This window comes from Pseudopipra pipra, chromosome 23 (assembly GCF_036250125.1).
Source record: "Pseudopipra pipra isolate bDixPip1 chromosome 23, bDixPip1.hap1, whole genome shotgun sequence".
Taxonomy (NCBI): domain Eukaryota; kingdom Metazoa; phylum Chordata; class Aves; order Passeriformes; family Pipridae; genus Pseudopipra; species Pseudopipra pipra.
This window is the reverse complement of record NC_087571.1, coordinates 6,466,371-6,492,319: the sequence shown is the minus strand read 5'-3', so window position 1 is coordinate 6,492,319 and position 25,949 is coordinate 6,466,371. Positions and strand designations below refer to the sequence as shown.

General features: G+C 52.6%; 1 long non-coding RNA gene across 4 annotated transcripts in view; it reads right to left on the bottom strand.

The window, feature by feature from the left end:
• The window catches only part of LOC135401843 (uncharacterized), a 113,267-nt gene that overhangs the window by 10,040 nt on the left and 77,278 nt on the right, over positions 1-25,949 (bottom strand). For 3 of the 4 annotated variants that reach the window (XR_010424935.1, XR_010424938.1, XR_010424936.1), the window contains exon 4: positions 1,271-1,458. This is a non-coding gene — a long non-coding RNA (uncharacterized LOC135401843). Of the gene's footprint in view, positions 1-1,270; positions 1,459-19,953; positions 20,051-25,949 lie in introns of all 4 variants that reach the window. The other variant, XR_010424937.1, reaches the window with a different exon arrangement.

Genomic DNA, 25,949 nt, shown 5'->3' with positions numbered 1-25,949 from the left:
GAAATAAATTTTTAATTGTTCTTTTTCTTCCATAGCACCTTTGAAAAGCTTTCACATTCAAAGTCCAGGATAGAAGAGCACTTTAAACTTTCCAATTTTCAGACCCCGGCAAACCCGTCGCTTCTGACATAAACAAACAAAGCCCAAACATGTTTAATGAAACAGTTTCAGTTTTCAAAATGAACGATTTTGTTTTGATCAAAAAGCCATTTGTAGCTGCAATCCCAAAGACATTTTCCCAAAATCCATTTAAGCCAGCTTTAAAAACCTCTTTGCAGAGAGAGGTGTGACGTAGACTTGTTTGCCAGCCTGGATTCGCTTCCCCTCATTAGAGCTGCCAAACATGAGACCTGGGCTTTGGGGGGATGGAGCCTCTGGCCCAGCGGCTCAAGACCACCAGTGCTGGTCACAGGTGACTCCCCTGACAGAGGGGGCAAAAGCAGAGCCTGGCAGACGGCATCCAGCAAACAATAATGTGCATTTTCCCTCCATTTCCTTTCTCTGGGCATCGGGGAACAAAACTTTATCGTTTCCTCCCACGCGTGTCCCAGACCTTGCACGGCTGACCCTGTGCAGGGATATCAGCCCCAGCTCCAGGCTCCAGCCAACAGCCCTGCTCTATATGAGCTAAAAATTCACTTCTAGCAGGCTCTGCCTTCAAAACTGCTGCGCATGCAGTTGTTGGTGCCAGCGAGCTCATTAGCAGAGCTACTGAGGAGCTACAGGAGGAAGGAGCTCGGCCACCCGGGCACTGGGCCTGTGGCTCCCAGGAACAGGAACACCCTCGCACAGCCACAGCCCCCCCTGCCCAGCCCACGGGCTGACAGCTGCCCTCTGAGGCCAAGACACCAGCACAAGGCAAAGCCAGGTACCCGGGCTCTGGGAGAGCCGAGCACAGGTCATCCACAGAGAGACAGAGCAAAATCCAGGTGGTGTTCCTGCACCAGCAAAGCTGTGACCTTTTGGAAGGAGCCAGAGATGACCCCCTACGAGGAGGCTCATCCCTTCCAACTCAGCATATTCTATGATCCCATGATCCCCTCCCTCTTGCCTCCCCAGCCCTGCATCCCTTCCTGCACCCCCAGTGTGTTGCTGCACAACCCGAGGGAGACCCACCCCTTGCACAGTCTCTGCAGCACCTTGAGAGCTCTGGCTGTGGGGCAGGGAGTGATTCCTTATCACCTGTGACACACCTCTGCTCATCCCTCGATCATCCCCCCAGCACAGCCCGAGGGATGGGTGGTACCCAGGGAAAGCCCCCAGCTCTCACCTGGAACGATGGCCAGAGCGATGCTCACCCCCCTCAGCTCGTGGCACAGCGAGGAACGTTGCTCCCCCCGGCTTCCCAAGCGCAGCACAGGCTCAGTTCAAGGTGGTGCCTGAGGTTGGTCACTTTGTCGCTGCAGGGCTACACCTGGTTATTGCTCCTCTGGCACTGCTACCCTTCGAAGAGTCTCGCTAAAAGCAGAAAAAAGAGCATTAAAGTCGAGTAGAGACAAATCCAAGAGGGTTTGGCAGGTCTGACTTATGGGAAGAGATGAAGGAACTGAACACACAGGCCTAGAAGAGAGGAAAGGGGCAGAGGGGAGATGTGCAGAATGTGAGAAAGCCAGATAAATAATAGCAATAATAAAAATAAGGTTACTTATAAATTGCTCACTTGATGGCTGAGGGACCCAAGCAGGCAATTAAGGCGTGATAATAATAAACAATGATAATTAAAACTGCATAAAACACGTCATAGGAAAAGGAAGCAAAATATTCTAAAGCCCATGAAAACTTGCAAAGGACATAAAATAGAGGCAAGGGGGAAAATGTATCTGAGGTTGAATGAAAATGCATCGCAGGCAGTAATGGGTTTCTGACGGAGAAAAGAGACAGAGAGGCTCAGACTGGAGGGAGAGGAAGAGGTCAGAGAGGAAGGCAGCGAGTAAAGGCAGTGACAGAGGCATTGGGGAGGCACCACTGCACCAACCACTGGCTGCCTGGAAAAGAGTGACTGCACGGCCAGGGCTTGCCCAGGGCTGGTGGCCATGGCAGGTGACAAGGAGAGAGGAGCCCCCTGGACCTGATGTGCCCTGGAAAGCACTGTTCCTGTTCCCCCAAATGGTTTGTTTTCAGGTATTCCCTAATCCACGAGCTTTCCCCCAGATGTTGGATTGTGTCTGGAAACAGGGGGCCTCAAACCCGCTCCCAGCAGGGCACCTCTCACTGGTGTGGCACAGGTGGGCTTTGTCACTTGTCCCCCCTGCCACACAGCCAGGGGGGAGAGCCCCTCCTGGTTTGGGGTGACAGCCAAGCCTGAGCTCTCCCTCTCTCCCTGCTCATTTGTGGTGTCTGTGTGCCCAGATCCTCCTTGTTCATTCCATGAGACACGAGTGGGAGATCAGGGGAGCCCAAAATGCAGCTTGACTGGGCACACAGAGCTGGGCATGCATCAGAACACTGCTGACAACTCACACCAATTGTACCCCGGTGATTTATCACAGCTGTGTGACATCCATGGGCATTCCAGGCAGGAAGCCGTGCCTAGAGACAAGGCAGAGCGGGGCACACTGATGGGGCAGAGGGGTGATGTTGGCAGCACCAGCTCTCCCCTGCCCCGGGGTGCTGCTCCATGAAAATGCAGCTCAGCACCAAGGTCGCTCCGTGTTTTGTCAGGAACTGTGTGCTGGAATAAGTCCGAGGGATTTCTGCACAGCACAGTAATGAGTGTGCCCAGTAACAAGGGCCCCAGGAAAGGAGACAAAGCCAGAGCTGCCACACCTGTGGTTTAATAGCTGGAGAATTGTGATCTTTGGAAAGCAGCTTGTCCTAATGCCGTGATCTGTACGGCAAAAGCCTCTTGTGCCGTTTAAGCCACGGCAGGGGACAGTGGCAGCCAGAGGACTCTCTCAAAGGACACGTTTTCTGACAGCAAGGAGGTCACTCAGCCCCAGAGTGCTGCTGCAGCACTGAAACCTCCCTGCCCTCCACTCAGCTTGGGGATATTGGCCGAGCAGCAGGGATGGGGAGCCCAGCTGAGGAAAAGCTTTTCTGGGAGGATTGAGTTGGAGCACGGGGTGCTGCACCCTGTAACCACAGCCAGGCAGTCTGAGCACCGTGCCCAGGCTGAGCCCTCACCCCCAGGGTCACCGGCCTCAGAGGGAGGTGACACTGTGACTGCTCACAGAGGCACCTGGGCAGCCACATGCTGGGGGAAACCCTTCCTGACCTCTGCTAGAATTCACTCAGGACCTGAGTTGAGGAGCCCTCTGGCTCCCACACACCCTTACAAATGTTATCATTGATCAGAAAATTGGGCAGTTCCTCTTTAAATCCAGCTATGCTGAAATTCCTGACCTCGGAGGATGCCAGCCCTGCATGTGCCAGGTGAGGACACACAGACCTCCTGCACTCTCCACCCTCCAGTGCTCCCATGCTCTGCCTGTGGGGAGAGTGGGATGAAGCTGCAAGCCTGGATGTTTCCAGATGAATCCATCTCTCCCCAGGCAGATGAACAGGTTGTTCTGAGGGTTTTTAATTTCCTCCACCACAGAGCAGCCATGTGCCTTCTACACAGAGAAACTTGAAAGACTTTGGAAAGCAATTCCAATGTGTTCTATGGGCACAGGGAGATAACAGAACATTCTCAAGGAATTCTCTATGTCAGGGAAAGTTCAATATTTGTGGAGCATCCTGCACTCACCAGGGGCTGTGCCTCAGCAGCCCGCCCACTCCTCATTCCCGAAAAGCTGAATTGCTCTCAGTGCTTTCCTGTGGCTTCTCTCTGATGAAGCACTCAGGGTTCAGAAGCAAAAACAGACTAAAAGTCAACCAAAGCCCTTGTCACAAGACAGACATGAATATCTGGAAGCAGGGACTGCTCTGCCTTCTGTGAGATGGGGGAGCAGGCGGCTGCTCCCGGTACAGTGCCCACGGGCAGAAAGGCTCTGACAAGCTATTTTTAGCCCCAGTGTTGCAGAACAAGAAGCAGCTCCAGGCAATTGTCTGTTTTCTTTCTATTTTTTCCCTTCCTTGTCTCTTTTCTCAGATTTATTCCCTGAGAGCCAGGGCAGAAGGGGTATTTGAGGAGGAGGGGGCTCCGTTTCCTCAGCACGGTTCACCTGCTCAGGTCACCCAGCCACCACCCCCCGGGGCTGTGCCCGGTGCCCGGCGGGATCACAGAGCAGCTGAACTGAGATGTCTCCCTTTGCAGAGCACAGAGGAGGAGGGTGGTGTCTCACACAGCGAGGTAAATCCGCCCCTGCTCATGCTCTGCCTTCGGATGCAGCAGCAGGTGGAAGAGCTCAGGTGAAGGTCACTGGTGGGCTGGAATGTGAAAGCAGCCGGCACCGAGGCACAGCACTTCCCTCCCGGAGCACCCCTGTGCTGCTGAGGGCCAGAGGAGCTTTGCAGGGAATTTGGCTGTTGTGTGCAATGCCAGGGGCTGTTCTGTGCCAGCTAATTGCATCCACCTTATCTCTGGTCCAGAGAAAAGCCTGATTTGAGTCCCGTTTCTATGGGAAGTGGCATTGCTGATGCACAGCTGCGCACACGCCTTGTACCAGCCTCAGACAGCAGAGACTTGACATGAAACAAGCCTACACAAAAATAAATTGTATTGTATTTAAATATTCCTTAAGTCATTTTAATGTATTTAAGTCTTAATTCATCTTCTCAAAGTCCCTTTTCCCTACACTAATGTGATGTATTTGACAGAAAGATGAATGACGTTATTAAAGAGCCTCTCTGGCAAATTTCAGTAATAAAATCTCCCCTTCCCCCCCTGCTTCTCTCCTTTTCCACACACACAGACCTCTGCTTCTGTCATCTTCACAGATTATTTCTGGTTATCTGAAAGGGACTCCAGGACACCTCCTGGATCCTTCTCATGCTGATTATTTAACCTCCCGTGCCCACATCGGAATGCCGAGGACTGGGCTGCACAGTGCCATGTGCCCTTGGAGACAGGAACTTCCACACATACCCAGGTACCTGTGTACCCTCCTCATCCTCACCAGCAGCCTCAGCCAGTGGGTGTGAAGGCATCAGTGGCCACCCAGGCTGAGCCTTGCCTTCCTCCACACCAGCCCCACACAGACACCTCCTGAATTTACACCCTGCCTCCCCATTCCATCTTGATTTATCCTTTCCAGCACTCCAGACAAGTCAGACACATTAATCATCCCAGCCTTTAAACCATCTCCCCTAAATCCTTTCTCACTCTGGAGCCATCTGCCCCCAGCACTGGCCAGTCCCTCCGTGCTGGACATGGCATTCCAGCTGGGATGAGTGGGCTCCGTGCCCCATCCTCACCAACATGACCACAGCTCTGCCCAACACGGGGCTACACCACATGTAGGAGGACAGTGAGCTACAGGGGCCATGTGTGGCTCAGGAGTGGCATATCCTGGTCCTCAGGTGACAAAAACACAGCTCAAAAATAGAAAAAGTCATGTTGAGATTGCTAAGAGAAGCTCCAGGCTCAGTGCAGGTTTAATATAAATACTGAAGATACAGCTCTGCTGCTGTACAGAGGGAGGTGATACAGGAAGAGGCTTGTGGGGTCACAACTGGGTGGGGAAGAAGGGGAATCCCTCTGTGAACATGATCCCAAAGGCTGGAGGGGGAATTCAGACAAACAAAAGGCACCATGGACCCTGAATTACTGCCAGGGGTAAGCACAGCACATGGGCAGCCTCAGCACTGGGGTCTTGCCTGCTGCCTCCAGCTCAAGCCCTGGAATATTTCTCAGTGTCTCATGTTCCCAGCACGTGAGGGATTTTATTTGCCAGGCTTTTGCCTTTGCAAGTTTTGCCCTTTGCCCTGAACAGGAGGAATTTTACTAACTTTATCTTCTGAACCCCAGCACGCAGAAGAAAGGAGAATAAAAGGATGTCATGACCTCATCCATCTGACCCGAGCAGCAGAGGCAGGCTGCACACTGGAATGCTCCCAGTGTTTGCCCACGATTTCATGGAGTAGCAGCCTCAGAGCTGTCAGACCTGGACTGGTGTTCCCAGCTGAGCTGGATGCTGGAGTCAGCACCACATCCAGGGGGTCCTGCCCTGATCCCGCAGGCTGGGGGGCCGGAGAGGGAGAGCAGATGAGAAGGGGGATTGCACAAGCAGCTGGGTACCAGTGAGGTATTTTGGGGTCTCAGGCTGGAGGCCACAGCCACAGGCTGCCCCACGGGAGCCCCAGCATTGTGGAAATCCCCACTGGAGAGCAGGAGCTGCCAAGGCACCGGGTCATGCCGGGCGAGACGAAGGCAGAAGGTCGACCCCCCTCTGCAGAAGCATCTTGCAATAAAGACGAGATCTGCTGCTCTCTGGCTGTTTAGACTCTCCAAAGCTTCAGTGATCTACCTAGATTAGGCCTCAACAAGCAGAATTTCTGCTCCAGGTAGTGCAGCTGCTCCTTGCTGAATAAAACATGGGCTCACGCTGCTGTGCCCCGAAGACGAGCTCCAAGAAACCTTTTATTTCTCTTTCTATTCATGCACACGCTGATTTTTTTGGCAAATGCCTGCGAAGAGGGGCCCCGCTTGTTGTTCCTCTCAGGTTATTTCATGCAGGGAACAACGTCCCTGTTTTCCTAAGCTTCCCATCGCTTGCTGGGTGTGAGCCCTCTGAGCCACCAGTGGGTCCTGCTCTGTGCTGCATTCCCAAGGGATGCACACTCGACACGGGGGCTGGGATTGCTGCTGTTCCCAAGCTGTCCTAAGTAACAGGGAGGTGACAGTGCAGTGATGATGGGGGCAGTGCAGCTGTAATGAATGGCCAGAGCAGGCAGCTCCTGGATGGGACGGATCTTTGGGCTGGAGCCCGTCTGGGTGTGCCAGGGGAGCAGCTCCACGGCCTCAGTTGTGTTTGCAGGAGCACACCCCCCGGGCAAACATCATCCCCATCCTCTGAACTTGCCAAGGAGCTTGAAACCCCTCCACAGCACTACAGGGAGAGCCTTTCCATAAACACGCCGAGATCTGTTTGGCATCTGTTCCTGTAATGACACAGCAGCTCATTACAGCCTGTGACATCCCACTGTAAACAGAACGCTGTGCAACCCTGTAATTTTGGGAGCTGGATCAGGTACTCATGTGCTTTGCATAATCCAAAAGATAGTGGGTTTCAGGCTGAGTCTTCCTTTTCTTTCTTTTTCTTTTTTTTTTTCTGCTGGCTTTCCTTGTCTTCCCTTCTGGTTGACATGGTTACAGAATTGTGAGGATGGGGTAACAGGACCCGACACGTGGGTTTGGAGAGACTCAGAAACCCACCAGTGTCTCCTGGAAAAGCAGGAAAAGCAGGAAAACAAAGCTGCTTCGAAACATTTCAGCTGCTTTGTCCTCTTGCATGTCTCTCCTTCTGTTTCTTGTTTCCAAATAGAGATTCACATGAAGACATCACTTTCTTTCCTGAAGCCTTTCACCCACTGCTGCCTTTTCCCTGCCCAATCCCTTAATTTGCTGCTTGTGCCATTGGCATCACTTTGCTGTGACCCATCACGAGGGCAGAGGAGACCCAGGTGGGGACAGAACTGGTGATGGGAATGGGGGTTTACAAAAAAATAGAGAGATGCAGGCAATATTGTTCCTGAACTGAATGGTTTTCATGGTTCCTCCAAGCAGTGTCTGCAGTACTTTAAGATTATTCTCTCCCGGGGGGCCTCATAAAAGCTGTAAATACTCCAAACAGCTTTCAAGGCTGGCCTGTGACAGTTCAGCTCCAGAGAAAATTTATGCTAATGTGCTACTCCGTCACCATCCGGGAGCCCTGGCCATGGACACGCTTGTGCCTGCGAAGGAGAGACTTCAGCTCGTGGGGTTCTGCCCCGAGTTAAACACACCCCGGCTCCGAACGCACCGGGAGCGCTTCGAAGCTGAAATTGCCTGGTAATGGTTCCCACCCACCACAGCCCAGCTCCACCGTTTGTTTAAGGACTATGAATCAAGTTTTCCAGGAGCTCTAAATCCCGATGGAAGCAGGTAGGAATGGGATGCAGGTGGGAATGGGATGCTGTGCTGCACCACGTCTCTCCAGCAGTGGAGAGCCCACGTGCCGTGACTTGTGCCCCACATGCTGGGCAGCAGCACAAGCACCCCCAGGCTGCTGAATTCCAGAGCTGGCAGTTAGGATCTGTTTTCCCTTTCATATCCATGGATTTGGGGTGATACATCTCTGAGTCTTGCAGGAAGCACCAGAGACAAGGTGATGGAGGAGCATCCATGGGTTCTCTTCAGATCAGAGCTGGTGGGTGAAGGAGTGAGCACTGCTGGGTCCAAAGGGAGGGTCAGGCTGGAGGCACAGCCCACTCCAGAGGCAACACAGCCACAGCTGCAGGGATGTCCTCCGAGGAATGGTGCTGTCCCACACCAGGAGCCCAAGCCTAAGCCCAAAGTTTGAACCATATTCCCTTCCGAGATGGGTTTGCAGCTCCCCTTGGTGGAGGGAGGTGAGGGGACAAGGGACATTCTGTCCAAGAGTGGGAGGAGAACTTCTGGGTCCTGTGGAAAGAGAAGTCCTCACTGAGAGGCTCCTCAGAAGCCATTTTACCAATCCAGAAGTTCACAGGGTTTGGAGATCCATGCATCAGCCTCCAGTGTGGGATGTTGTTTACAGCTGTCTCGGTACACTGGTTTCTGCAGTAATCAAATTCTTTCGTCCCAGCGAAAACCAGAAGTGCTGAGCTTGCACAGAAACCCAGTTGCTCCAGGAAGCACTGCTGGGGTCACCTCTGCAGCAGTGTCCTGCTCTGGGGGCACCTGGCCTCTCACAAGGTCTGGATTAGTCCTGAAATTCCTCTCCCCCATTCTTCTGAAGTGTCCTTTGCTATCAGCTCGTGTTTATTGTGCATGATTGATATTTGACATTACGATGTACCAGGAACACGCACACCATCGCTCCGCTGGGATGAGACACCTCCTGCAAGCACATCCATCAGAGTGAGAGAGCCACCTCAGCCAGGGGGAGGAGAGAAGGCTGGAATCCCACCAGGGATCTTACTGTGCCTGCGGCTTTGGGGAGAAGGGGGAGTTAAAGGTTCCCCTGTGGAAACCCGTTCCCAGAACGCCAGAGCCGTGGCACCGGTGACGACAGGAAGGTTGAAGGATGCTGTCTGCAACTTGCTGCCCCTGGCTGCACCTGCCCTTGGAATATGGCTGGGAAAGCCTTGACAGAGCAAGGGGAAAGGAGGGATCCAGCATGCCTGGCTCCCACAGCCGAGGAGGAGGAGGAGGGAGAGCAGCACGTTTGGAGAGCTGGGAACACCACGGTCCTTAGTGGGAGGAGACAGCAGGAGAAGTATCGATCCCAGTTTCCCTTTGCTGCCGTTTGGGAGGCGGTTGCTGGAGAACTGTGTTGTCTTTGATCCACGGCCGTGCACATTCGGAAGGGATGGGACCCGAGGCACAAACAATCCCTCTGCAGTCCTGGGGTACCCGCAGTAAAATGAACTCGGGTAAATGTTTCGAGCTCCTGATGATCACATCCGAAAGGACCTCTGGGGCTGCAGCAGAGGAAAAGGCTCTTGTGAAGGCACAGCTTCCCAGCGCCGTGGGAATAACGCCCCATGCCACGTGAGTCCATGCCCATGGAAGGGCCGGCTACAGCCTCCCACCAGGGCTGCACTCTGCTCCAGAGCAGCCCTAGGAGCTGGCTGGAATTAACAGATCCGCATTGATTTTTTGTTTAACTTCCCATTTATTATCTGTGGATAGAGATTAACTTCCATTGCTTGGTATTTATTATTGTTTCACCTGCTTTCCAGTGGCAACTGAAGGTGTTTTGATAAATGGAGCAGCAGCTCTGCCTGGCTGTGCCCTGGCTCCAAGGAAGGCACGTACTCTGTGCCCACCGGGATGTGCCTGGTATTCCCGAGGCTCTCCTTGAACCCAACCCAGCAGCCAGCAGGAGTCAGAGCAGGCTGGCTCCTCCCTCCCAAAGCAAGTCATTAATATGCATCTCTGACATGCCCTCAGTCACTGGTGGAAGTGCTGATCCTAATTGATTGGAGACGCACCGGCCGAGCCTCCGACCGGCTCCACTGGGTCCACGTGTAATAAGTGCAACGTGCTGGAAAGAGGGGAATTACTCTTGACACTGGGATTATATCTCTGCCAACAGCATCAATATTCTATTAAAGATATGTGATAATATAACACTAATTGCCAATCGAGGGCCATTAAAGGCAGCCTACAAACAGCGCTTCGATCTCACCTTTCAGATTAAAAACACCACAGTGATTTCCTGTTCCTTGTGTTTTATTCCTGTGTTTTCTGCCCATGCATAATGCAGCAATGCAAATTGCCAGCAAGTACCCAGACAACTGCTGCCTTCACCTGCCATCCCAGGGTAAAGGCTTTCTAAGCCTGGAAGGAGCCAGGAAGGAGATAAGTCATGTCTACAAGCCGAGAACAGGGGGAGAAATCATCTCCCATTCCCATTTGGCTGCGTGCCTAAGGGTGTCATCACAATGGCTGTGACTTAGCAAGGGAGGAAAACACAACTCCTGTGGGATGAACCAGGACCAGCCCAGCCCTGCCAAGCCTCCGGTGACTCCACACTCAGCCTTTCCCTCTGCCAGATCAGCAATTCCCATTCTCCACAAGGAGCATACAGTGATTTACTGCTCCCTCTGCAGAAGGAACTGCAAGGCTCCAGCATTTCTGGAGCAAGAACAAGCCAGCTCGGGTCTTCCAAGGCTTCTGGGCTCAGAGATGTTGGCCTGAATTTAAAGATTTTTTTTTTTCCTTTATATTTTCCTAAGGCTATGGAGGGCAGACAGCCCATGACAGCGGTCACAAGGTTAATGAAATTGAAACAAAGAGCATAAACTCCAAAAACCTCATCCTGCAGGGGCGAATCCAACCCTGCCATCAAGCCTCAGTGCCCAAAGCTGTGGAATGTTTCACAGGATGAGGGACTGAAAAAAAACCGTGCAGCAGACACAGCCTCCCCCTCGAGATGGAGTTCCTTGTGAGAACAGGAGCATTATAGCTGAGGAGGGAATATTCTCCTGTGGAGAACCAGGAATTAGAATCTGCCTCATACTCCCAGTTAATGGCACGGTGCATCTCAGCAATCCTTTTGGAGCACAGAACTGAGGAGCACGAGCTAAATAAACATGTACTGAAGGAGTAGATGAACCTCCCACTGCAGGACACGGCACAGGAGGCGCAGGAGCCGGGGTGGCCTCGGCACAGGGAACTCCCTGAACATTTGCTTCTGACGGTGCCAGCCCTGCATTATTGTAATGAGACACAATAATATTCTCTCAGTTCTACCAACTATAGATTGAAGCCGCAAAGAGAAACCGTCTGAACCTCCATCTGATCAATCTTGTCAAAACATGTTCATTTAATCCCTTACAAATGAAAGGAAGATGTGTTTAAAATGTCATCCTTGGGGTCTGGGAGCCCCGTTCCCATAAATCAGTCAACCCAGGTAAACCGTGTTATTTGGGAGCTATTTGACAGGAGACGAGCCAAAGACATTTTTAAACCACTCACACAAGGTTTACATCATCTCAGACGTAAAATTATACGCTTTCCCCTTTCCTTTTACCTTTCCATGACTAAGCACCACGACGCAGAGGCACACGGGGAGGAGACGCACGGGGGGGGTTACACAGGGACACACACGGGTAAACCCTGGCACTGACAACCCCACAGATGTGCCAAGAGGGACAACCACGTGACAAGTGTCAGGCTCTGCCTTATCCTGCTGGGAACTCAGCCCTGCCCTGGCTCGTGGTGCTGGCACCCAGCTGCACCCCGAGCATCCCCAGCCCACGGACACAAACGTGCTGCGGTGACACCATCCCCAGGAGCAGCACCTGGGGAAAACACGGGTGCCCTCACTTACAGCAAGGTCACTGCTCTCCAGCAAAAAAAAAAATGCACACAAAACCAAGCAATCTGGGAACATTTTCTGCGCCGCTTCCGGGAAGGATTGACCTCGCAGCCCAGCAACGGGCTGGGGCGAACCGGGAGCAGCAATTTTCCTTGCACCGCTGGGGGAGGCGCTTCACCTCCTGAATCTCACTTAGCTTCTGGGCTTACTAACCTGCAGCCTCGCCAGATGCGAGCTGGGAGGCAGCCCCTGCCATCCAACCAGCTGTCCAAAGGAACTCACAGCACATCCTGCAGCAACACCCTCTCCCCTGGGACCGAGGAGGGTGGATTGGGCTGTTCTGGGCCAACACCCCAGTGCCCATTTAGCAGAAAAGACATTTGACAGCTATGACAATGGACAGGGATCGGTTGGGTTCTTTATTGGTCCTGAAGGTGCTTATATTTAAAACAATTTGTTAGGCTCCCCGTGATTTACTGCTGCACTGGAAAATGGGGCTGAGTATTGATTCTTTGCCTTTTCTATCGCAAATGGGTGTAATGTTTTATAGTATGTCAGAATAATAGCAGCGGGCACTTTATCAATGTCAAATGTTAAAAATGATCAGCTACTGTGATGTAGGAGATTAAATATGAAAGCTTGATGGGTATATAAAAGCAAAATGGCAATAATAAAGGGATTTTTTATGTTCAACTCGTTGCTCTCCCAAATCTACCTGGGGAGCTATTAGAACCAATTGTGCTGATCAGTGACATATCACCATGGGTTAAAGAATGGGAAAGTGCTGGGTTTAATTCCCAGGGGATCTTTGTGTTGCCCGGCTCATACAGGGGCTGAAAGTTGGGCCTTGCCCTTCCCTGCCAGGGCTCTGCAGGGTTTTGTGTTCTCTGATTCGTGCACAAACCCAAGGCTTGGAGCTGGGACATCCATCAGGCACCATGGAGCCAAGCAGCCACTCAGAGCCCTTCTCTCCACAGAGGGGATGAGCCACCAGGAACACAGAGATCCTCCAAGGGGGAAGGCACAGACATGACAACCCGGATTTGGTGCAGAAGGAGCTTTAAGGACTGCGAGGCTGGGAAGTGGTGGGGATTTAGGGCTGCACAGTGCAAATGGACCCCTCTGTGTAATTAGCCCAAACCAGACTGAAAACACCATGTTTCTCATGGTTCCCACACCTCTGTAACCCAGACAAGCAAATTAATTGCAGAGTCACTTACTGGATGAGCTGCAGTAACTAACACCCCAGGACCAGCAGCGGGATGCAGCTCCCACTAAAAACTGTTGGCAAGATGTGAGCTACACCGACACGGAATTATTTAAACTCAGTAAGTGAGGACCTTTCCATGAGGACATCTCTGAGACTAACTAGTCCTTAAATTTTTAACATCTCAAGCACGAGCATCTGTGCATTTGCTCTGCACCGAGCACAGCCTGAGGAGTGGAGCTGGTTTCAGCTGGCTGTTACAGCAGCTGTGGCAGAGCCTGTGGAGCACAGAGAGGTACAAAAAGCTGTTTCAAGAATAGAGAAGAGCCTCCTGCAACACAAGTGCAAAGTGGAAACCTCAAGAGGAACCTGGACTCAGTGAGCAGGGAAGAGCTTCACCTCCGTGCCCGACGCTGTGCTCACCTCTGGGCTTCCTTGCTGCCCTGTGGTCTCATCCAGAAGAATTGCTGCAGGTCTGCCAGCAGCTCCCTCTCTGCAGCCCTGTTAGGTAACACTGCTAAAAATAATCCTTCCTTGCTGCTCCTGCAGCACTCAGACCTTCCCCTCAGCACTCAGAGCCCCGGTGCCCTCAGCACCAGACCTTTTATAGCCTCGTCAGGGCCCAATCCCTGCCAGCCTGCTGCAAATCCTGCTGATGGCAAACAGCTGGGCTCCTTCAGCAGCCAGGGCTGCCCTCGACTCCTTCACACCATGGGAGGGATGTCAGGGTGTGCCAAGGAAGGGATGTGTGTCCCATGGAAGGGATGCCAGGGTGTCCCAAGGAAGGGATGTCAGGGTGTGCCAAGGAAGGGATGTGTGTCCCATGGAAGGGATGTCAGGGTGTGCCAAGGAAGGGATGTCAGGGTGTGCCAAGGAAGGGATGTCGGGGTGTGCAATGGAAGGGACATTAGGGTGTGCCAAGGAAGGGATGTGTGTCCCATGGAAGGGATATCAGGGTGTCCCAAGGAAGGGATGTCAGTGTGTGCTATGGAAGGGATGTCAGGATGTGCCATGGAAGGGATGTCAGGGTGTGCCATGGAAGGGATGTCAGGATGTGCCACGGCCCGTCACCACCACGGCAGCTGTCAGTGGCAGTGCAGGGTGCGGGGCCGAGGGGATTCAAAGCTGGTTTCTGGCAGAGTGACAGGTCTGTGGGCTGGCAGCAAAGCTCAGCTCCTGCGCCTGGGCCCAGGAGCAGCGCCAGGAAGACGCGTCGCTGGCACTGCCACGTTTGCTGCAGACAGAGCTGCTCCCCCAGCACATCCCGCCCGGCGCCCGCGGGGAATCAGCTGCTGTGGCTGCCTCTGATCCCTCCCCTGAGAGCCAGCACGCTCCTGCTCCCCACGTCAGGAAAACCAGCCAGAAAGAGGAGGGAAAAATTCCAGAACTTGATCAGTAGAGGCAATTCCCACTAGAATCATTAATGGTCTCACCGACACTTTATTACAAAGAAAGCACATGCACACACACACAAAAAAAAAAAGCCCAGTAATTCCTGAAGCCTGGGCTCCAATTAAATTTTTTTTGAGTTGTCATAAGCAAGAAGAAAAAAAAAAACTGCACAGGCAGGACAAATGTTCTCCTAATTACCTAAACACTTTATTAACCAGCGCTAATTAAAGCATTTCTTGGAGTCTGACAAATGTCTGGAATTACTCAATTTAGAAGTTAGTTTTGTCTCCAGTAATTTATACAGAGATGGAAAGTTGGGAAGGGGGGGGGAATATCTTTCAACTAATGTTTTTTTATTAAAGCTGACAGCAATAATTAGTTATTTGCTACTAATGGGGTAGCCCCTGGAGGGAAGTTTGCCGAGATGGATGGTTTGGGCTCACGCCAGCAGTAATTGGTCTGAGCCTTGGTCAGGAGCTGGCAGGTCGTCCCAAACGCAGCCGCTCCGTTGGCATCTCCCTCCAATCCCTGCCTTTGGTCTCTGCCTCCAGTCCCTGCCTCTGGGTCCTGCCTCCCTCTCCTGCCTCCGGGCATCCCGGCAGCTCCGAGCCGGGAAGGGGCCCCTGGGCTCAGCCAGGCACCCTCTGGAGAGGATGCTGCTGAAGCCCAAGTCTGGCAGGAATGGCAATAATTCGTGCACAGCAAGTGAGGCTGGAAGTCAGGAATTGCAGCTGGGGGTTTGAAGGGAGCTTCCATTTTGCCAGGAATAAGGGGTTTGTGTCGTGCCACCCTGGCAGACAGTTGCTGCTGGAGCCACTTGCTGTGAGTAGAAGGGATCCACACTAAAAACTTCATTTGTTTTCTTCCACAGAATATTTGGTTGTCTTTTTCAGGGGCCAGTGGGAAAAGTGTTGGACCTGGATGTAAAGCTGTGCCCAATAATGGGATGAGAGAAGAGAGAAGAGAAGAGAAGAGTTGACTTTAACACTGAGCACTTACCATGGGCTTTTACCTCACTGTTTCTCATCTCTGGAGTCAACCAACTACAGCTTTTCTTAAAAGTAGGTTTCTAGTTTCCACAGACACAGAAAAAGCCCTGATCACGGGAAACTAATGAGCTCTGCAGGTTCAGAAATCAGAATGCAAAGAAAGAGGATCCAGATTTTCTTTTCATCTCCTTTTTTTTGAGCTTGACAAATAATTTTGGATGCTCATGTTGTCAATACCTTTTGTTTCTCATCCTTCCTATAAACTGCAAATGATCCAATTATAGAGTAAAAGGAACAGAAAAGGGGGAAAGCAAGAGGAATAGAATAATCTATGGGGGACAGAAAGTAGCTGAGATGAAAAGCTAATGAAATGACAAACCCAAAACAGAATGGACAAATTAAAGGGTGCTTGGAGTCAGACAAGGAGGGGAGGGCAAGCCAAGGATTCAGGTCTGCCCCTTGGCCTCCTGCATCTCTGCCTGTTCCAGGCTCCATCCCTCTGGTGACACCTGAGCCCTGCTGGGTTCCCTCACACAAAAGGGGGCTGCCCTGACACCCCCCGTGGCTCCACGCTCCAGGGATCCTGTTCTGTGGAGTCCAACATATTTGCCATGTTGTACAACCCCCCCATGTGCAGCCAGGAAGACTCTCTGCAGCCTGACATGGAAAGATCAATTTTCCTTCTCTTTTTTTTTTTTTTCCTCGAGAGAGAGAGAGAGAGAGGAGAAACATGTCACAGGCTGAGAAAGGCGCTTAAACTGCGCCGGTGGAGAGGTTAAGTGGGCAGCCTTGACGGGTGCACTAATGCTCTGCTGCTCGGGCTGCAGGAGCTGACACTAAAAGCCCTGGTTAAAGACAGGGCTCAGTGTCGGAGCAGTGTAATGAGGTGTTTTGCATCACCCGACCTTGTCAGAGCCATCCCGGCATTCCCAACGTTTCAGGATGGGTGTTTGCTCCCACTCCTGGCCGTGCTGGCAGCCCCAGCTCCCCGAGTGCCCACCCTGGGTGGGCAGCCAGGCTGTGCCCACACGACGGGCTCTCGTCTCACAAAGTCTCTCCATGTTCCAAAACCTCTCATCCCAGACCCGAGCTCCGAAACATCAGCACGGACCCAAAGGGGGCCATCCCAACCCATGGTATTCCCTGGAAAAGTGCCACCTCCCCCTTCTCTCCTTGCCCATCCACTCCCAGCCTTCCCCAAACGGAGCAGCCTGGCACCGATGAGCACAGGCTGGGGATGGATCCACGAGCGACGGTGCATCCCATCCCACAGATTCCCAGGGAATGGCACAGCGGGAAGTGCCGTGCTCCCCGTGTGGGTTACACATTGCTGCATTCCCAGCTGGGAAAGCCTCAGGGCTCCCATTTCTCTCCCTCCTTGGAAGCTGCACAGTGGCCCTGGAGTGGGCAGCTGGGGGAAGAGCAGAGCCCACGTGAGCAAGCCCCGGGCAAACCCCTGGCGAGACCCTTGGGATGTTCTCCAGCTGCATCCCGAGGCATCCCCGGCCATGCTCCACCTCCCTGCAGGGTCCCTCGTGCTGCAGAGCCCTGGAGACACCAAAAAGGCAACTTAGGAGTGATAAAAAACCCCACTCTATTTTAAAGCTTTTAAGGGAATATTGTGAAGAATGGAAAGGGGTTTTGATCTTTCTTTTTCCCCAAACTCCGGAAAAAAAAAAAAAAAGCTTTTAAAATAAATAGCTGACAATGTCTCTTATTTGAGTAATTCTTTGCCAGCAATAAATGTGTCACTCTAAAGTGCTTTATTTAGAAATAAAAAAATGTTTTTCTTTGTAGAGTGCTCCACATTACAGCAAGTTCCAGGCTGGGAGCAAAATCCTCCTCCTCTCCCCGCATCCCCCTCCCTGCATGATACATTCATATATTCTCCTATAATCTGATCTAGGTTATAAAAATATAAAAAAAAAAAAAAAGGAGAAAAAATAGAGAGACATCTGGCTCTCCCACACATCTGACATTTCCCTTTATGCCTGGTTTAACTTTTTTATGACTGCCTGGGTTCACTTCATTGGAGAATTTCTCCCTTTAAATGAGTTTCCTGTTTTATGCTGAAATTTTCCTTTAGACAAACCTGGTAATTTTTCAAGTTAAAATGTGTATGTTTTAAGCACTTGGGAAGCTTAAGGATCCGACTGACGGGGACATAAATCCCAGTTTATTCACACTGGAGTCCCTGTGTCTAACTGATCCTTTAAGGAAAAAAAAAAAAGAAAGAGGCAAGAATGAGCCTGGCACATTACTCACTTGTTTTACAGTAGGAAAAAAAAAAGCCTCAAACTGTCAATCTGGTGAGTAATTTATTAGTATCTGCTCACACTTCCAAGCCTTTATGTGCTAATGCCAGGGAAGGCAGCACTTCCTCGTGCACTTTTTTAATAAGAGACGAGGGGGCTGATGGGGCCTCCCTGCTCTGGGGCAGCTTCTCAGGGTAAGGGACAAGGATGCCCGAAGGGCTCCAGCTCTGCCCAGTGGGTACCAATCCCCCTCATCCTCCCTTCTGCTCCCTGCTGATGTCAAGCTCCTGGAATGCAAGATCCTGTGCTGAGCCTTGATCACCACCCTGGAGCCGTCCTGGCTCTCTGACTGCCACACCAGCACCTGAGCATCCCCCTCTGCAGCACCCAAGACAGACACCAGCATTTCCCCCTGTCCTTCCTGTGGCTGGAGATGACAGACATCCCCATGGCTGGTGAGCTCCTGTCAGCCTGTCAGAGGGAAAATCACTGTCCCCTACCCTCCAGCCAATTCCGCGGGTGGTTCTGGGGGGAAAGCAGCTGGGGAGAGGCTCTGTCTGACAAATGCACTTCCATCTCCATCCCAGTTCCTCCTCTGGTTCCTCCTCGTGTCCCTGCAGGATCAGGGCAAAGCCACCAGAACACCAGGGGCTCCTGTGTCCCCCAGCAAAGGAGACAGAGGCTGAGGGCCAGGGGGGACTCAGTTCCAGCAGAGGCTCAGCTTTGGGGTTTCATCCAAATGCCTAATTAAATTCTCAGAGTGCTAACTGCTCGGGATCCAACACAAATAGCTGCACAAGCCAGAGGTAAGGCAGGGAAAGGATGGAGAGGAGGGGAAAGCAGGGAGAAACCTAAAACAAATAAATTAATTAAACAAATAAATAGGGAGAGAAATAACACAGGGAAAATAACCTAAAAGCAGCGGCAGCCCTGGCCGCCGGAGCACTCATTAGCAGCGGGAGAGGAGGGAAGTGTCTCGCTGTCTGGGGCTGTCATCCTTCATCCTGACGAGCACTTAGGGAGTCGCGACCCCTTTCAGCATCGCCATACAGGCAATCAGCCCCTCGCATCGGTCACTGCCGCCGCGCCACAGCCCCGCCTCGGCACAGGCACGCGCGGAAAGCAGGATATTATATCCCCGGGATGCAGGGATGGGGGAGGCAGCTGCCCACGCCACCCCCCCTGCCTGCCCCTCACACCCCAGGGTGGGCAGGGAACAGGCAGCAGCAAAGGCAGGAGCTGCCAAGCCTCAGCCCCATCTAATGCCCACAGCCCTCGGGTTGCCCCCCGGCCCCTCGCCCTGGGAGAGGCCCAGGGAGCAGCACGTCCATTCTGCACATGAGCTGTCTCTGGGAGGCAGAGCTGTCAGCAAACACTGATTTCAGCTGGGTTTAAAGGGAAAAAATCCGGTGTCATCTGCTGAGAAGGAGCCTGGGAGCATTTGTGGCCAGGCCAGGGGCTGGGGGGTGGCTGTGACCCCTGGGTCACAGTGGAAGGAGGATCCCAGGCTGGCACGTTCCCAGGGCTCCATGGAGGCAAGCAGAGCTGCTCCTGGGCACAGCTGGCTGCCTCTGCCCAGCTCCCCCTGAGCACTGGGATAATCTGGAGCGTGGTTAGTGCCGAGAGAGGCTGAGCTGGAGCCTCGGAGGTGCTGCCATTGCCTCTGCCCAGAGCTGAACAGCAGATCACTGCCTGGATAACGGGAGCAACTGCCGTGAGAGGGAAGAGGACATGGCAGTCCTGGGCTTGTTCCAGCCAGGGAGAAACACAGGAGCAGGGGGACAGGGCTGAAAGCCTCTTTCCAAACTCACCTGGCCCTGAGTGACACAGGAGCAGGAGATGCTCCCCAGAGGAGGGGATGCTCTGCGCTCACCAGGGTCTGGGCTGCGTCGCCTTGGAAAGACAAACAGCTGAGCTCACACGGCATTCTCCCTGCAGGAATAGCTCATTCCCTCCCACAGACCTCCCTGATCCAGCTGGGATGGTTCACACTGGGGGCAGTTGCTATCACACAAACGTGCCACGTGCTGCACAGCACCAGCTCCCCCGGCCCTGCTGCCCCCGAGCCAGGCGGGAACGAGCCGCGCTCTGCGCTGGGTTATGGTGACACAGAGCCAGCAGTGCCAGTGCTCCCTCTCCACGAAAGAGCACTGGGTTTATGGTGACACAGAGCCAGCAGTGCCAGTGCTCCCTCTCCACGAAAGAGCACTGGGTTTATGGTGACACAGAGCCAGCAGTGCCAGTGCTCCCTCTCCACGAAGCCACAGCTCCGAACGTACCGAGACACCTCTGGATTCCCTCTGCAAACATCGCCTGTTCCGCCGGACTGTTTGCTCCTCGTCAACACAGGGGAAATTTGTCCGGGTGCTTCAACACCTCGAGAGCAAACAGTGTGTGGTTATTTAAGCAAAAAAAAGCAAACACTTCTTCCACTGAAACGTGAAGTTAAAAAAGACAAGGGAAGGAAGGGACGTGCCTGTACCCTGTAGGAGGGTGCAGAGCATCAGGACCGCCCTGGCAGTGCTGGGACAGGCAGCTCCGTGACAGGGAGCTGGGGCACAGGCCCCAGACTGGCTTTGCCACAGTCATTGGGTTCATGCCCCTTTTTGGGGAGCCTCTGCTCAGGCCCGTGCCCTGCATGGGGTGTCACAGCCTGCCAGGAGGGCCATGCCAAAGCACCTCAGGTTTGGAGCCGCCACTCCAGCTCAGGCCTTTAATTTTTATTTATTTCTTTCTCTATTTTCATTTAACTGAAACTGAACCTCTGTTCCGGTTTCCCTGATTCCATAAAGGGATATCGGTTACACTGTGAGTCCAATTTATTCTTTTCTACATATTCATTAAATCCCAGGTTGTTACTGCACTATTTAATGGAATTGATGGTGTAATTAAGCTACAGGCAGACATTAACCACCAGAACTGTCAGGGAGGTTTAGGATCCTTTACTGCTCTGCTCCTGGTGTTATATGGTTCCTAACTTATAACACCGACTCCAGCCAGTTGGTTCAAACCACGCACTTCCCACCTAGTACTTGCCCAGAGCCCAGTCCAGAGCAGCCCCAGTGGCACCAGGGCGATGTCCTTGGCCAGGGCCTCGCTGCCACATCCCCACACACATGCTGTGTCCCACTGGCATTTTGCAGGATGGCATTTATGCTTTCTGTGCCTTGCTCACTGTCCTCTACCCATCTGCTTTGGAACACACCTTCTCCAGGGGTATTTTCTAACACAAACACACCGTGGCCTCTTTGGAATCAATCCCGATTCACCCCAACAGAAGCAGGTGAGCTGTACCCCCCTCACACATCCATCAGTGAGATGCAGGAGCTTCGGGTTTCATAACATGAGAATCATGATCTCATCCTATTGCTGGAGGCTGGAATAAGGGAGCAGCCTGGGACAGTTTGTAAATCACTCCGAGGTTCACCATGGGGTGATGTGCTGCTGTTCTCACAAACATCAGCTCCAAAGACATGAGCAGCTCCAACCCAGGTGTGTGTGTGCCTGACCTGATTTTCACTCATATTCAGGTAAGTGGATCCAGTTTGAGGTGGCTCACAGTCCTGCCCAACCACTTCTGCCCTGTGCCAAAATCCTCTTTTCTCCCCCACAATCAAATCTGCTCTGGTCCTTGCCTGCCTCATCCCCTGGTAGAGGGAAGCACAAACCACAGACACCAGCTGGAACAAAGGCAGCACCGGGGCATTCAAATGCTCCCTGGCACTGGGGTGCCTCCCTCCTCCTGGGTTTGAACACCTCCCTGTGCTCCCTGACACCTTTGGTTCCCACTAGACCTGGTGCAAACACCCCAGCAAATAAATACCTGCCCACTGGAGTTTGCCTACCTGAGCACAGAAACCAGGCTTTGCCAGCCAAGGAGGAAATGTCCAGCTCTGGGGGGAGGCTGGAGCAGAGGGAAGCTGGTGGGCAGCACCCACACTCCACGGGGGCAGCCACAGCTCTTCCCTGCTCCCTGCCCAAGGCTGAACCTCCCAAAGGCTTTGCAGGCTGGAGGGGAGGCCGCAGTAATAATGCCTCTGCGTTCAGAGATTGCTTCCCAGTGCCTTATCTGCCCGGAGATATCAGCATCTGATCACACGGTAATTACCAGGCCAGATTTGCACTAATTGGCTCTCTGGAGTAAAGTTACCTCGATCTGCGTGTCCTGGGTGCTCAGCAGGCAGCGATTTACAGCCCAACAGGTTCAGTGGGATGATCTAACAGGGATTAGCTGCAGCCACCAGCCGGGGAGCCCGGGACCCTTGCCAGACACACGTCTGCAAGCTTTAGGGAAAAAACACGGCTTTTTAGGGAAAAAACACGGCTTTTTAGGGAAAAACCGTGGCTGTGGGCTCTGCCACCATCTGTGCACAGCCCGGGTACCCCCTCAGCTCCCACTCTCTTCATGGCTTGGCTTTGGGTGGTGTCTGGTTTGCATAATGGGATGATATAATAACGCAGTGGCTTTTAAGAGGGGACAGATCCAAAGCAGGGGTGGGTGTCGTGTGGGAAAGGGCGGCTCCTGTGCTTGCCTGCAGGACAGGGAGAGCTGGAGGGGATCTTGGGGAGCATAACCCTGTACCCCAGCACCAAGACAGCCACGGGAAAAGGGGCTTCAGCTTCTCCTGGAGACCATCAGCCTTGGAGGCTCTTTGCCCTCCCCAGGTGCAGCATTGCTCCCACGGCCATCCTGCAGCACCAGCAGATCTTGCTTCCACCAAGTTCACCTGATTTTTCTATTCCTCCCACAGTGCGCCTGGAGTGACCAAATGCCATCTTTCCCTGTCTTTTTTCCTTGTTTTTGTTTCTGTAATACCATATGTTTTGGAAGGCAGGGTACCTCAAAGGCACCCCAAAATGAAACCCACCAGTTAAACATGGGAAATTACTATTCTGTTTTACTGCAGTTTCAGCTAAAAAATGGAGACTAAGGAAAATCATGCAGAGAAGCTAAGTTGGGGATTCTTTTTTTTTTTTTAATCAGTTTTCTTTACTGAGATGAAAACACCTCAGAAAATCTCCAAATCATCACCTGGGTGATGGGAGTTGGTAACACGGAGAGGGGGCCCTTCCCTGGGGCAGGATTTTTAATAACTTCCTCACCACGGGAGGCTGTTAGAGAATCTCAGCTGGAAGATTTTTTTCACCCAGCTGGATCTTGCAGTCTTCTTACATCATTAACTCACCGAGATAATTTCTGAAGAGGGGTTTGTTTGGAGCTGGTTTGATTTCCTTCCTGACAAACCTTCCAGGTAAATCTCAGTGCTTTTTCATTTTCCAAGGGAGAATAAAGTCTCTGATGTGACAATCACTGTGTCCTGCTGGACCAGCACTATTGTCCCAGGGTAAGGGAATGCAGATGACAAGTTGTGTGGCTCCTCTGCAGCAGCAAGGGCTCTGCCTGATGGATCCTGGCTGCTCTGCTGAGCACTGTCCCCGAACTGCCGGAGCTGGTCCCGCTGGGATGCGATGCCAGACAAGGCACAGCAGTGCTGGGGCAGCAGCAGAGCTCAGAGCCCCCCGTGCCGTGTCCTGCTCCTCAGCTCACGCTTCAATTGGCAGGTTTGGGGCTGAGAAGAAATGTTTCTTTCACAGCACATTACCAGCAATCACAGTCTTTCTTTCCCCTTTATATCTAAAGAAATTCTTGCTATTGCCAGGGCCAGAGGTCAGCCCTTTCCTTTCTGCTGCTCTCTCTGCCACACGTCTGCTCTGCTTCTCCTTTTCCATTGCTCTGGAGTTTGTAACAGGTTGGGGATTTTTTTTTCTTACCTTCAGCTGAGCACTTGGGTTTTGATGATTTTTTTTTCTTTTTTCAAGAGCCTTGCAAACAAGACTCCAGACTTTGGGACTGTTTGGGCACCCATCCATCTCTTGAACAGTGCGACTCCGGTCAGCTCCTGGTCTAGCAGGAGTACCACCAGGTCATATTTTAAGTCCTCAGCAAATTGTTACTGGAAAATGACCCTGCAGCCATGAGTTTCCCAACTCAGTAATCCAACTGCTGCTCTTGCACTGCTTTTAAATGAGTTGCCTTTTAATTCTATCAAGCACTCGCTTGGTCTCACTGCACGGGGAAGGATAAATATTGCTCCTACTCCAGGAAACAAAGTGGCTTTGACTGAGAAAATACGCCTTGGGGAAAAATTGGTCTGGCCTGGCTGTTGTGGATGACACGGGGGGCGGGGGGGAGAGGGAAGGGGAGTGTCTCTGTCCAGGGCTGCTCCCCTGTGCTCCCTGGCCTCTCCCCACGGCTCCTCCCCGGCTCAGAGGGATGACTTGGGAGTGACAGGGGAACCCAGGCTCCATTACACCCGAGTCGTTTGTCACTCTGCAAGGAGCAGTGACAAGGAGGACAATTAGTGCGAGCAGGAGGTGATGTTTATGATGTGGAGCCTCGTCCATTAGCCAAGTGTTTATCAGTTGGGTGTTTGCCCATCCCTGAAGGGCAATGAGGGAGTTGGTGGGGTCAGTGAAAGGCCTCGCCATCCTTCTCCAGAGACTCAGCTTTCATTAAAGAGATCATAAAAATTAAATAATAAAGCAGTTCTCTGCTGTCACTTGTGGCAAAGCCGTCCTGAGCAGCAGAGGCAGCTCATGCTGCCTGTGTTTGCAGAGAGCCTGGACCAGGATTCCCCAAGCAAGAACCACAGAGCAGAGTGGGCAGGGGATGCCCCACGTTAAGCATTTGTGGGTGGGGGGTTCAGTGCATCACTGTCCTATGGATTCTGCAGCTGTAGCTACCAAGGAGCCATCACACTGTCACTGCTTTTAATCCTCAGTCGGCACAGGGCACAGAAAAGGTTTAATTTCTTGAAGTGTAGCCTCAGTTTGCAGATGTGGCTCAGGAAATGGATTCACTCAAAGCAGAACAAACCCACGGGGTCGCCAGAAGGTAGAACTGTGACAGGACATGGCACGTCCTTCCTCCCCAGGCAGCCTCGAGCCACTTCTCCCCAAAGATCCACCGCTGGGCTTCGCCACTGCATTCAGCTCGTCCTTCCAGGGGGCAGGGGGGTTTCCCACATTGGCACATGCTGTCATCCTGCTCAGCCTGAATTTCCCAGTGAGGCCGAGGCAGAGACCTGGGCTTCCCAGGGACGTGTCCCATTTTCTGCTTTCTGCTCTGGCAGAGCTCGGGAGCCCGCGGAGAGGGACGTGCTGCGCCGCTCCCTGCCCAGAGCGCTGCTCTGGCAGCCTCACGACGGGCTCCGGGTTGTTTTTGCTGTACCTGTGGGTGGATGTGGGAGTCTTTGATCATCCGGGATTACTGCAGCATTATGAGCTTTCAAACAGCAGCGAATGCTCTGGATACAAAAGTGGGTCATGTACGGTGCTGTGCCGGGGATGCTTTGATGCGCAGGGAGAGGGGGAGGCCGGCACGGAGGATGGAAGGATGGACCGGGCACGGTTTGCACGGTGCAGGTTCAACTTCAGTTCAAATCTGGGAGTTTTGCTGGGCATGCTGGCAGGGCTGCCTGGGGACAAAAGGCTCTCTGTGGAAATGGAGGACTGCCTGTTTCCAGAGATAAGGAGGAAATGTGGGAGATCGAGGCATGAACAGGCTTCCCTGTGCCCAGCACTGAGCTTCCTCCTCTCGCTGGCCCCGGAGTGGTGCAGAACACAGGAGCTGCTGGGAGCTGGGAATCACACCCAGCCACAGCCCCATCCCATATTCCCTCAGATGTGTTCTGCTGCTAATGAAATAATGTAAGAGACATCATTCCCCGTCACTTCCAGTTACACCCCCCACGCCAGAGCCTGCCACCGTCCCCTCTTCACGAGGGTAACAAACCTCTGCTAAAAAGAAAGGCCATTAATAATAATTACCACAAAGAAGAAAAAAATAAACCTCTCTCTTTCTCTCTCTTTTTTAATGAGCCCTAAAAAAATAAGTTTCTTAATTGAAAAGCTTTCTACTTTGGAGTCAGCTCCAGCACTTCAGAGCAGCCCAAGCAGAGCTGGCAAGCGAAGATGAAACGGAGGAGTGGGTCAGACAGTGCCTTATGGGGGCTGAGAGACAGACCTCAAAGCCAGGGGCACATGGACACCATCACTGACATTCAAGGAACTATCAACAAGGCACTAATTGGATTGAAAGGAGGCAGCAGATGGAAAGAACCAAAGCAGGAAAACAGCTTTGGAGCAAACATCATTAGAAAGAGAAGTTTAGGCAAGGAAGAGGAGCCAGTCCTGAGCACAGGAGCCACGTGAGGGAGGCTCTTGGAGAGCCCCCAATACTCCCTGTGCCCATGGGGAGGATCAGCAGGCTGGG